We start from the raw sequence: 12,935 nt of genomic DNA, 5'->3' as shown, positions 1-12,935 counted from the left end.
CAGGCGGCAGGCCCCCTATTATGGAAGGTTATCTCACTACCATGGCGCCCCCTGTTGGTGTGGTAGCCCATGTTCTCCCATTATAGCAGGTTGCCTCAGTACTATTGCCCCCCCTGCTGGTCTGGTATCCTCAGGCCCCCTATCAGAGGCGTAACTAGAACCTTCAGGGCCCTGATGCAAGAAACCATGAAGGGCCCCCCAGACCCCTGGCCGGGGCCCTTACCTTCAAGCCCAGGGCTCTTCCCACTAATCCTGGGGCTCTTTACACTCGTTGCATTGCCTTTTATTATGGTCCCGCAGCAGGATTCTTTCACAGGTTCTGCAGTGGGCCCCCTTCCTGCAATCTTGGGGCCTCCCCACAGTGGTGCTATGCCAGCGTCCGGTCGCAAGTGTGACCTTTGCAATCCTGGAAGTTCACCCACTGGTTTGCTACCGGGCCCCCTGGAGCATGGGGCCCGGTAGCGATTGCAACCCCTGCAACCCCTGTAGTTACGCCCCTGCCCCCTATTATGGAAGGTTATCTCACTACCATGGCGCCCCCTGTTGGTGTGGTATCCTAATACAGAATGTTAGCAGTTAGGTCAGAATTGAGTTCCTTATATAGCTGATATCAAAGAACAGAAAATTCCAGGGACAAACACTGACTACCTAGGACTAAGCAGGGCAGTCCACATCAATGTCAGTGTGGTCTCCGTGTGTGATAGAAGGTGAGTGACCACACTGTGACCCCATGAATACAATCAGGAATCCACCTCTGATTACAGATCATCTCTTCATTATATATTCTTCTAGACGGATCCTGAACATGTAGAGATGTGGTCACACTGTGATGAATGGAGGGAAGGGAAGTCACAGTGTGATGAATGGAGGGAAGGGAAGTCACACTGTGATGAATGGAGGGAAGGGAAGTCACACTGTGATGAATGGAGGGAAGGGAAGTCACACTGTGATGAATGGAGGGAAGGGAAGTCACACTGTGATGAATGGAGGGAAGGGAAGTCACAGTGTGATGAATGGAGGGAAGGGAAGTCACAGTGTGATGAATGGAGGGAAGGGAAGTCACAGTGTGATGAATGGAGGGAAGGGAAGTCACAGTGTGATGAATGGAGGGAAGGGAAGTCACAGTGTGATGAATGGAGGGAAGGGAAGTCACACTGTGATGAATGGAGGGAAGGGAAGTCACACTGTGATGAATGGAGGGAAGGGAAGTCACAGTGTGATGAATGGAGGGAAGGGAAGTCACAGTGTGATGAATGGAGGGAAGGGAAGTCACAGTGTGATGAATGGAGGGAAGGGAAGTCACAGTGTGATGAATGGAGGGAAGGGAAGTCACAGTGTGATGAATGGAGGGAAGGGAAGTCACAGTGTGATGAATGGAGGGAAGGGAAGCTGCGGGTGTGCACAGGTCCTTCTGAAGGGCCACTCAGTAGAGCAGAGGATTCTGGGAATAATGAGCTCCAGAAATGTTTTCTTTTATTGGTGGATTGAATGATGTCATGTGGAGAGACGATTGATTGAAGTGTAAGAATGTTTGACCCCCCACCTATTATACAATATGATTGTATGATGTATCGGTTTATTGTCAATCTTCCAATATTCCCTCCATGGATTCCTAAAGCATCCGACCGCGCCGCCCTCCTCGCAGTCCGCCATCTTTTCTTGCTTGTACATAGATTGTAATGTTCCTTTCTTGTTACATTTTAAATTCTTTTTATCACTGGGGAGTCTCTGAATTTTATTTCTCAACGAATGTGTGTGATGTACAGAATGGGGGCACCTGTCATTTTATAATGGGGTACACCTGTCATTCTATAATGGGGGGCACCTGTCATTCTATAATGGGGGCACCTGTCATTCTCTAATGGGGGGCACCTGTCATTCTATAATGGGGTACACCTGTCATTTTATAATGGGGTGCACCTGTCATTCTATAATGGGGGCACCTGTCATTCTCTAATGGGGGGCACCTGTCATTCTCTAATGGGGGGCACCTGTCATTCTATAATGGGGGCACCTGTCATTCTATAATGGGGGCACCTGTCATTCTCTAATGGGGGGCACCTGTCATTCTATAATGGGGTACACCTGTCATTCTATAATGGGGGCACCTGTCATTCTATAATGGGGGCACCTGTCATTCTCTAATGGGGGGCACCTGTCATTTTATAATGGGGTACACCTGTCATTTTATAATGGGGTACACCTGTCATTCTATAATGGGGGGAACATGTCATTCTATAATGGGGTACACCTGTCGTTTTATAATGGGGGGCACATGTCATTCTATAATGGGGTACACCTGTCATTTTATAATAGGGGCATCTGTCATTCTATAATGGGGTACACCAGTCATTTTATAATAGGGGACATCTGTCATTCTATAATGGGGTGCACCTGTCATTCTATAATGGGGGACACATGTCATTCTATAATGGGGTGCACCTGTCATTCTATAATGGGGTGCACCTGTCATTCTATAATGGGGGACAACGGCAATTCTATAATGGGGTGTACCTGTCATTCTATAATAGATGCACCTGCCATTCTTTAATGGGGTACACCTGTCATTCAATAATAGGGTGCACCTGTCATTCTATAATAGGTGCACCTGCCATTCTATAATGGGGTTCACCTGTCATTCTATAATGGGGGGACAATGACCATTTCTATAATGGGGGTGTACCTGCCATTCTATAATGGGGTACACCTGTCATTCTATAATGTAGTGCACCCGTCATTATATAATGGGGTACAGCTGCCATTCTATAATGGGGTGCACCTGCCATTCTTTATTGGGGTACACCTGCCATTCTGTAATGGGTTACGCCTGTCATTCTATAACGGGGTACACTTGCCATTCTATAATGGGGTGCACCTTTCATTCTACAGTGGGGTGCACCTTTCATTCTATAATGGGGGGCACCTGTGATTCTATAATGGGGTACACCTGTCATTATATAATAGGGTACACCTGCCATTTTATAATGGGGTGCACCTGTCATTCTATAATGGGGTGCACCTGTCGCTCTTTAATGGGGTACACCTGCCATTCTATAATGGGCTACACCTGTCATTCTATAATGGGGTGCACCTTTCATTCTATAATGAAGTGTACCTTTCATTCTACAATGGGGTGCACCTGTCATTTTATAATGGGGTGTACATGTTGCACTTTAATAGGGTGAACCTGTTAATCTATAAATGGGGTACACCTTTCATTCTATAATGGGGTGTACCTGTTGCTCCATAGTTGTGAGTACTTGTTGTTCAATAATGGGGTACACCTGTCATTCTATAATGGGTTGCACCTCTCATTCTATACTTTGTATCCATCCAGGCACATTCTTCTTCAGTGGTCCCATACATGTTTGTGAATAGTCACGATGCATTTGTGATAACAATGGAAAACGTTGAGTTCTGTCCGTGATATTTTTTTTTTTTTTGTACCAACTTTTACATTTTCAGGACAAGTTTTTTGGGGGGTACCTCCTTCTTCAAGGCCCAAGCAGTACTTGAAGTACATAAGCACTGCTTAGACCTTGAAGAAGGAGAGACACTCCATAAGCTTGTCCTGAAAATGTAGATGTTGGTGCAAATAGAAAAAGTATCAAGGACAGAACTCATGGTCAAAGCATGGTTTTTGTTGCAAGTGCACTAATAAATCAGGGGTCTTCCAACTACGGCCCCCCAGTTGTTCAGGAACTACAATTCCCATCATGCCTAGTCATGTCTGTGAATGTCGGAGTTTTACAATGCCTCATGGGAGGTGTAGTTCCGCACCAGCTGGGAGGGCCGTAGTTTGGAGACCCCTGTAATACATCTTCAGTCACCTCCAGCATGATGAGAATGGCAAACATACCTTTCTAATTACATCCTTACATAGTTAATCTGGTTGAAAAAAGACACAAGTCCATACAGTGTAATCATCCATCCAGTGTAATCATCCATCCAGTGTATCAAATATATAATTATTCTGTTTGTGGGCGGTTGACAAAGGCTTTGACATCGTTGTTCAACACTTATGAAGCTTCCATACTGTTGTTGGCCAGGAGGGGGCGACACTGGGGCCTGCAGAGGACCTGCCTTATCTCTCCTATCTCCCCCTGGAGTGGAAATTGCTATTTATAGGGTGCTGACAATGGACACAGAGCAGAGCGGCTGCTGTAATCCTTTCACTGAAACCTGAGAAGCTGAAGAATGACCAAAGTCACCTTCAGAGGGACAAGATGGAGTGCGGCCGCTCCCCGGAGGGTGAGGACAGGCCACCCAATTATAGAGATATTACAGGACAGGTACAGGAATAGCACACAGGAATTACATTGTAATGCCTTTCCGGTGACAATTGTCTGCTGAATAAAATGGATCTGAAAATATAAATATACAGAGCATCCGGAAAGTATTCACAGAGCTTCACTTCTTCCACATTTTATGTTACAGCCTTATTCCAACATGGATTCCATTCATTATTTTCCTAAAATTCTACAAACCCCTCCCCCATAATGACAACGTGAGAGAAGTTTGTTTGAAATCTTTGCAAATTTATCAAAAATAAAAAAGGAAAGACTCCCATGTACATAAGTATTCACACCCTTTGCTCAATACTTTGGTGAAGCTCCTTTGGCACCAATTCCAGCCTCCAGTATTTCTGAGTATGATGCTACAAGCTTGGCACTCCTATTTTTGGGCAGTTTCTCCCATTCTTCTTTGCAGGACCTCTCAAGCTCCATCAGGTTGGATGGGGGAGGGTCGGTGCTCAGCCATTTTCAGATCTCTCCAGAGATGTTCAATCGGGTTCAAGTCTGGGCTCTGGCTGGGCCACTCAAGGACATTCACAGAGTTGTCCCGTAGTCACTCCTTTGTTATCTTGGCTGTGTGCTTAGGGTCGTTGTCCTGTTGGAAGATGAACCTTCACCCCAGTCTGAGGTCCAGAGCGCTCTGGAGAAGGTTTTCATCAAGGATGTCTCTGTGCATTGCTGCATTCATCTTTCCCTCCATCCTGACTAGTCTCCCAGTTCCTACCGCTGAAAAACATCCCCACAGCATGATGCTGCCACCACCATGCTTCACAGTAGGGATGGTATTGGCCAGGTGATGGGCGGTGCCTGGTTTCCTCCAGACATGACGCTTGCCATTTCGGCCAAAGAGTTCAATCTTTGTTTCATCAGAGCAGAGAATTTTGTTTCTCATGGTCTGAGAGTCCTTCAGGTGCCTTTTGGTAAACTCCAGGCGGGCTGTCATGTGACTTTTACTGAGGAGTGGCTTCCGTCTGGCCACACCCATACAGGCCTGATTGGTGGAGTGCTGCAGAGATGGTTGTTCTTCTGGAAGGTTCTCCTCTCTCCACAGAGAAATGCTGGAGCTCTGTCAGAGTGACCATCGGGTTCTTGGTCACCTCCCTGACTAAGGCCCCCCTCCCCCAATCGCTCAGTTTGGCCGGGCGGCCCGCTCTAGGAAGAGTCCTGGTGGTCTCAAACTTCTTCTATTTACAGATGATGGAGGCCACTGTGCTCATTGGGACCTTCAATGCTGAAGAAATGTTTCTGTACCCTTCCCCCGATCTGTGCCTCCATACAATCCTGTCTCCGAGGTCTACAGACAATTCCTTGGACTTCATGGCTTGGTTTGTGCTCTGACATGCACTGTTACCTGTGGGACCTTCTATAGACAGGTGTGTGCCTTTCCAAATCATGTCCAATCAACTGAATTTACCACAGGTGGACTCCAATCAAGTTGTAGAAACATCTCAAGGATGATCAGTGGAAACAGGATGCACCTGAGCTCAATTCTGAGTGTCATGGCAAAGGGGGTGAATACTTATGTACATGGGATTATTTTCGTCCTTTATTTTTCATAAATTTGCAAAGATTTCAAACAAACTTCTCTCACGTTGTCATTATGGGGGATTGTTTGTAGAATTTTGAGGAAAATAATGAATTTAGTCCATTTTGGAATAAAGCTGTAATATAACAAAATGTGGAAGAAGTGAAGCTCTGTGAGAACTTTCCGGATTCTCTGTATGACAAAATCATGTACAGTAAGAAGAGAGATTCACAACTATCGCACATCAGGTGCAGGGTCAGGATTAGGAGTTTTGCACCAAAATGTATTTTCTATTCAATTTAGAGGAACAGAAGAGCAACAAAAACTCAGATCGGCCCAATTACTTTATTTTTAATTTTCTGGAAACGTTTCTTCCTTTTTCTCTTCCTGGAAGATCCTCAGTTTGTTTGTTTGCTTTTTTTTTTTTTTGGAACAATACACAGCAAAACACAAATATTTATTATTATTATTATCATACATCTTCATTTTTATCCACACGTTGCTCCCCGGGGACAGCAGCCGGTTCCAAATACCAACACAGAACCAAACATTACCACTTATCAACCGCCAGAGATGTATAGTAACGAAGTAGAACTACTTAAGTACTGTACTTAAGTACCGAAATGCGGTATCTGTACTTTCCTAGAGTAGAATTTTTTTCTCCTACTTCTACTTTTACTTCACTACATTTTTTCGATGATTTCGATACTTCTACTCAAGTATTTTTTTTTTGTGCTGCATAGTTACTCGTTACTTTTAAAAAAATTACCACTGCCAGAACAGTAGATGGCAGGTTGCATAAAGCTCAAAAAAATGTGTATAATGTCATTTGTAAATCAGCGCATAGGAAAATAAAGGCTGTGTATAATAAAAGCTGCTATACCAAATCTTTCCAATAAAAAGAAAATATGAAACAAACAAATAAATGGTGCTACAGCGCTTAAAGTGCATCAAGAAACTACTAACAAACACCGGTTAATCATTTGAATAAATCATTTGAAATAATAAAAACAATAAGATGTTCATACTTTTGACTTCTTTCTTTAATAACTACATAACACAGTACTTGTACTTCTACTTTCAGTACTTGAGTAGAAATTTTTTTTCAAAACTACTGGTACTTTTTACTTTTAGTACTTAAGTAGCAAATTTTTTGAAAAAACTACTTGCAATACTTAAGTAAAAAAAATGTTGAATACTTTAGTACTTCTACTTAAGTAACTTTTTCTGCGAGCACTTCCACTTCTACTCAAGTAATTTTTTGATCGAGCACTTGTACTTTTACTCAAGTAGAAATTTCGAGTACTTTATACAAGTCTGTCAACCGCCCCGTGAACATCTACTGCGGCAGGGGTGATCTCAGGAGTTTGGAATATGGTTGAGCTGAGGAGGGGTAGGTTAGGGTTGAGTTTTGGGGGCTAGGTTGGGGTTCTGCTGAGAAAAAGGGGCTAGGTTAGGGTTGAGTTTTGTGGGTTGAGCTCAGGAGATTGGATTATGGTTGAGCTGAGGAGGGGTGGGTTAAGGTCGAGTTTTGGGGGCAAGGTTATGGTTGAGCTCAAGATGTTGAATTACGGTTGAACTGAGAAGGGGTAAGTTATGGTTGGGTTTTGGGGGCTAGGGTACGGTTAAGTTTAGGAGGTTGAATTACAGTTGAGCTGAGGAGGGTTAGGGTTCCACAGAGGAGGGGGAGGTTTAGGCTTAAGCACAGGGTGTAAAATTAGGGTTAGACTAACGGGGTTAGGTTGGGCTAGGGAGGTTAAGTTTGATCTTAGGGGGCTAGGTTAGTTTAGGGGTGAGCTTGGGGGATAAAGTTAGGGTTGAAATAAGGGGGTTAGGTTAGGGTTGGACTAACAGGGTTAAGTTAGGTATAAGCTAGAGGGTTGGGTTAGATTAAGGATGAGCTCCAGGTACAAAGCTATGGTTGAAATTAGGGGGTTAGGTTATGGTTGAGTTTTCGGGCTAGGTTATGGTTGAGCTCAGGAGGTTGAATTACAGTTGAGCTGAGGAGGGGTAGGTAAGGGTTGAGTTTTGGGGACTAGGGTAGGGTTCTGCTGAGGTTTGGGGGCGAGGCAAAAGGTTGGATTATGGTTAAGCTGAGGAGGGGTAGGTTAGGGTTGAGTTTTGGTTGAGCTCAGGAGGTTGGATTATGGTTAAGCTGAGGAGGGGTAGGTTAGGGTTGAGTTTTGGGGGGTTAGGTTATGGTTGAGCTCAGGAGGTTGGATTATGGTTAAGCTGAGGAGGGGTAGGTTAGGGTTGAGTTTTGGGGGGTTAGGTTATGGTTGAGCTCAGGAGGTTGAATCACAGTTGAGCTAAGGAGGGGTAGGTTAGGGTTGAGTTTTGGGGACTAGGTTATGGTTGAGCTCAGGAGGTTGAATTACAGTTGAGTTGAGGAGGGGTAGGTTAGGGTTGAGTTTTGGGGACTAGGTTAGGGTTCTTCTGAGGTTTGGGGGCTAGGTAAAAGTTTGGATTATGGTTGAGCTGAGGAAGGGTAGGTTAGGGTTGAGTTTTGGGTCTAGGCTATGGTTGAGCTGAGGAGGTTGGATTAGAGTTGAGCTGAGGAGGGGTAGGTTAGGGTTGAGTTTTGTGGGCTAGGTTAGGGTTCTGCTAAGGTTTGGGGGGCTAGGTAAAAGGTTGGATTATGGTTGAGCTGAGGAGGGGTGGGTTAGGGTTGAGCTCAGGAGGTTGGATTAGAGTTGAGCTGAGGAGGTTGGATTAGAGTTGAGCTTGGTGGGGTAGGTTAGGGTTGAGTTTTGTGGGCTAGGTTTAGGGTTCTGCTAAGGTTTGGGGGGCCAGGTTAGGGCTCTGTTGAGGTTTGGGGGCTAGGTAAAAGGTTGGATTATGGTTGAGCTGAGGAGGGGTAGGTTAGGGTTGTTTTGGGTCTAGGTTAGGGTTGAGCTCAGGAGGTTGGATTAGAGTTGAGCTGAGGAGGGGTAGGTTAGGGTTGAGTTTTGTGGGCTAGGTTAGGGTTCTGCTAAGGTTTGGGGGGCTAGGTAAAAGGTTGGATTATGGTTGAGCTGAGGAGGGGTAGGTTAGGGTTGAGTTTTGGGGGGTTAGGTTATGGTTGAGCTCAGGAGGTTGAATCACAGTTGAGCTAAGGAGGGGTAGGTTAGGGTTGAGTTTTGGGGGGTTAGGTTATGGTTGAGCTAAGGAGGTTGGATTAGAGTTGAGCTGAGGAAGGGTAGGTTAGGGTTGAGTTTTGGAGCTAGATTATGGTTGAGCTCAGGAGGTTGGATTAGAGTTGAGCTGAGGAGGGGTAGGTTAGGGTTGAGTTTTGTGGGCTAGGTTAGGGTTCTGCTAAGGTTTGGGGGCTAGGTAAAAGGTTGGATTATGGTTGAGCTGAGGAGGGGTAGGTTAGGGTTGAGTTTTGGGGGGTTAGGTTATGGTTGAACTCAGGAGGTTGGGTTAGAGTTGAGCTGAGGAAGGTTAGGTTAGGGTTCCACAGGGGAGGGGTAGGTTAGGGTTGAGTTTTGGGGGGTTAGGTTATGGTTGAACTCAGGAGGTTGGGTTAGAGTTGAGCTGAGGAAGGTTAGGTTAGGGTTCCACAGAGGAGGGGTAGGTTAGGGTTGAGTTTTGGGGGGTTAGGTTATGGTTGAGCTCAGGAGGTTGAATTACAGTTGAGCTGAGGAGGGTTAGGTTAGGGTTCCACAGAGGAGGGATAGGTTAGGGTTCCACAGAGGAGGGTGAGGTTAGGGTTGAGCACAGAGGGTGAATCACGTATCTGGCACATGATCAGCGCTTCTGGGTAAACAACACAGAGCTCTGTACACTGACAGGCGATCGATCTTGCTGTTTTTTTATTTCCTGCAAAGCAACAAAGCCGCACACATTACACATCGCATACATTTAACCCTTTGATCGCCCCTAGATGTTAACCCCTTCCCAGCCAGTGTCATTAGTACAGTGACAGTGTATAGTGTTAGCACTGATCACTGTATTAGTGTCGCTGGTGATGTCACAGTGTACCCCCCAGCCAGTGTCAGTTAGTGTCAGATTGTCCGCCGCAGTATCACAGTCCCATTATTAGTCGCTGATCACCACCATTACCTGTATATAAAAATAAAAATGCTGCGGCGCTCCCTCAGGAAGAACACTTCCGTCATCTCCCAGTTGTGCTCACCCTGACACGCAGGCTTCTGATGGAGACTACAAGCGGCCATTTCAGCACACAATACACAGACATGGTCACTGTTGTCATCAGGAAATGCCCCTTTAGGAAATACCATATAGCCATCACTATAGGTGAGAAGCGTCAGCAAAGAGACTGCAGGAGACCAGCAGCACTGAGATGTAACAAAGGAGGGGAAAAAAGGCGAGAAGAGTATTGTATGATAACATGACATTGGTTGATATGGTGCACAGGGAAAGCTACAATGGAAAAACAACCCAGTTACGGTTTACATCTACTCTACTTATCACACCAGTGCTGCCACCTGCAGGCCTGGAAGACACGAATATTGCATGTTACTAATTATCAAACTGAAGGCAATATGTGGGGTTTATTGTTCTAATGACATGCTGTAATGTGTCAGTCTTTATTGTTGAGAGTTTTATGCATATTTATAGTCAGTTCTGCATTACCAGCAAATGACCACTCGGGGGCACCCTTTTATAGCACCTGAAATAGCCCAGCCCATATACAGCAACATTTCCCAACCTTTTTACTCCAGAGGAACACCTTGAAATAATTTTGAGGTTTCAGGTAACCCCTGGTAACATTAGTCTATTGAGGGTCATAGGAGAAAATGCCCCTTACATTGGTGGGGGTATGTGGGAGTAACGCCCCCATTACAGGGGTGGCCTGCATGACACCCTTGCAGTCATGGTGCTGGCTCAGCCAAGTAGCGCTGGGACTGGTACTATACAGGCACCATCAGATGAGGGGTCAGTAAGCCACAGCTCAAAGAACCCCTAGCTTTACCTGGCTGAGAATGCAGATATGAAGGGTAAAGGAGCCCCCCGTGGTGGCATCCCATCATACCTTGTTTTACAGGTCCTGGGTGGAATGCGCCATTGTTGAAGGGTAAATATTTGGATCTGAGATATCGGTGCACTCATGTTTCTTTTTACAATGTGTCACATCACCTAAAATAAACAGTACACATTCAGTTCTATAGTACCAGCCCCTGACCACTAGGGGGCATTATTTTAATAGCACCTGAAATAGCCCAGCCCATATACAGCAACATTTCTCAACCTATTCATCCCGGAGGAACACCTTGAAATAATTTTGAGGTCTCAGGGAACCCCTGGTAAGATTAGTCTATTGAGGGTCATAGGAGAAAATGCCCCTTACATTGGTGGGGGTATGTGGGAGGAACGCCCCCATTACAGGGGTGGCCCGAATAACACCCTTGCAGTCATGGTGTTGGCTCAGCCAAGTGGCGCTGGGACTGGTACTATACAGGCACCATCAAATGAGGGGGTCAGTTAGCCACAGCTCAAGGAACCCCTGGCTATACCTGTAGGAACCCAGGCTGAGAATGCAGATATGGAGGGTAAAGGAGCCCCCGCTGGTGGCATCCCATAATCCCTTGTTTTTCAAACCTGGGTGGAATGCGCCATTGTTTGAAGGGTAAATATTTGGATCTGAGATATCGGTGCACTCATGTTTCTTTTTACAATGTGTCACATCACCTAACATAAACAGTACACATTCAGTACTGTAGTACCAGCCCCTGACCACTAGGGGGCATTATTTTAATAGCACCTGAAATAGCCCAGCCCATATACAGCAACATTTCTCAACCTATTCATCCCAGAGGAACACCTTGAAATAATTTTGAGGTCTCAGGGAACCCCTGGTAAGATTAGTCTATTGAGGGTCATAGGAGAAAATGCCCCTTTCATTGGTGGGGGTATGTGGGAAGAACGCCCCCATTACAGGGGTGGCCTGAATGACACCCTAACAGTCACAGTGCTGGCTCAGCCAAGTGGCTCAAAGAAACCCCTAGCTATCCCTGTAGGAACCCAGGCTGAGAATGCAGATATAGAGAGGAAAGGAGCCCCCGATGGTGGCATCCAATCATCCCTTGTTTTATGGTTCTGGGTGGAATGCGCCATTGTTTGGAGGGTAAATATTTGGATCTGAGATAATGGTGTGCTCATGTTTCCTTTTATAATGTTTCAAACCACAAACCATACACAGTCAGTTCTACAGTAACAGCACCTGACCACTAGAGGGCAATCTTTCACAGCACCTGAAATAGCTACAGTATATAGAGGGTAAAGAAGCCCCCGCTGGTGTCATCCCATCATCCCTTGTTTTATGGTTCTGGGTGGAATGCGCCATTGTTTGGAGGGTGAATATTTGGATCTGAGGTAACGGTGTGCTTATGTTTCTTTTTTACAATGTTTTAAAACACAAAACATGCACAGAACACAGTCTGTTCTGCATTACCAGCACCTGACCACTAGAGGGCACCCTTTTATAGCAACTGATATAGCCCAGCCCATATAGAGCAGCATTTCCAAACCTTTGTACTCCAGAGGGACATCTTGAAATAATTTTGAGGTCTCAGGGAACCCCTGGAAAGATTAGACTATTGAGGGTCATAGGAAAATGCCCCTTACATTGGTGGGGGTAAGTGGGAGGAAAGCCCCCATTACAGGGGTGGCCAGAATGACACCCTTGCAGTTATGGTGCTGGCTCAGCCAAATGGCTCATAGAAACCCCTAGCTATCCCTGTAGGAACCCAGGCTGAGAATGCAGATATACAGAGGAAAGGAGCCCCCAATGGTGGCATCCCATAATCCCTTGTTTTATTATTCTGGGTGGTATGTGCCATTGTTTGGAGGGTAAATACACACCATACACAGCCAGTTCCACAGTAACAGCACCTGACCACTAGAGGGCAATCTTTTACAGCACCTGAAATAGGTACAGTATATAGAAAGGAAAGGAGCCCCCGCTGGTGTCATCCCATCATCCCTTGTTTTATGGTTTTGGGTGGGATGCGCCATTGTTGAAGGGTAAATATTTGGATCTGAGATAACGGTGTGCTCATGTTTCTTTTTTACAATGTTTTAAAACACAAAACATACACAGTACACAGTCTGTTCTTCATTACCAGCACCTGACCACTAGAGGGCACCCTTTTATAGCACCTGAAATAGCC

This window comes from Pelophylax lessonae, assembly GCF_965119305.1.
Source record: "Pelophylax lessonae genome assembly, chromosome: 12".
Classification (NCBI taxonomy): Eukaryota; Metazoa; Chordata; class Amphibia; order Anura; family Ranidae; genus Pelophylax; species Pelophylax lessonae.
Note: the sequence above shows the minus strand (reverse complement) of the source record.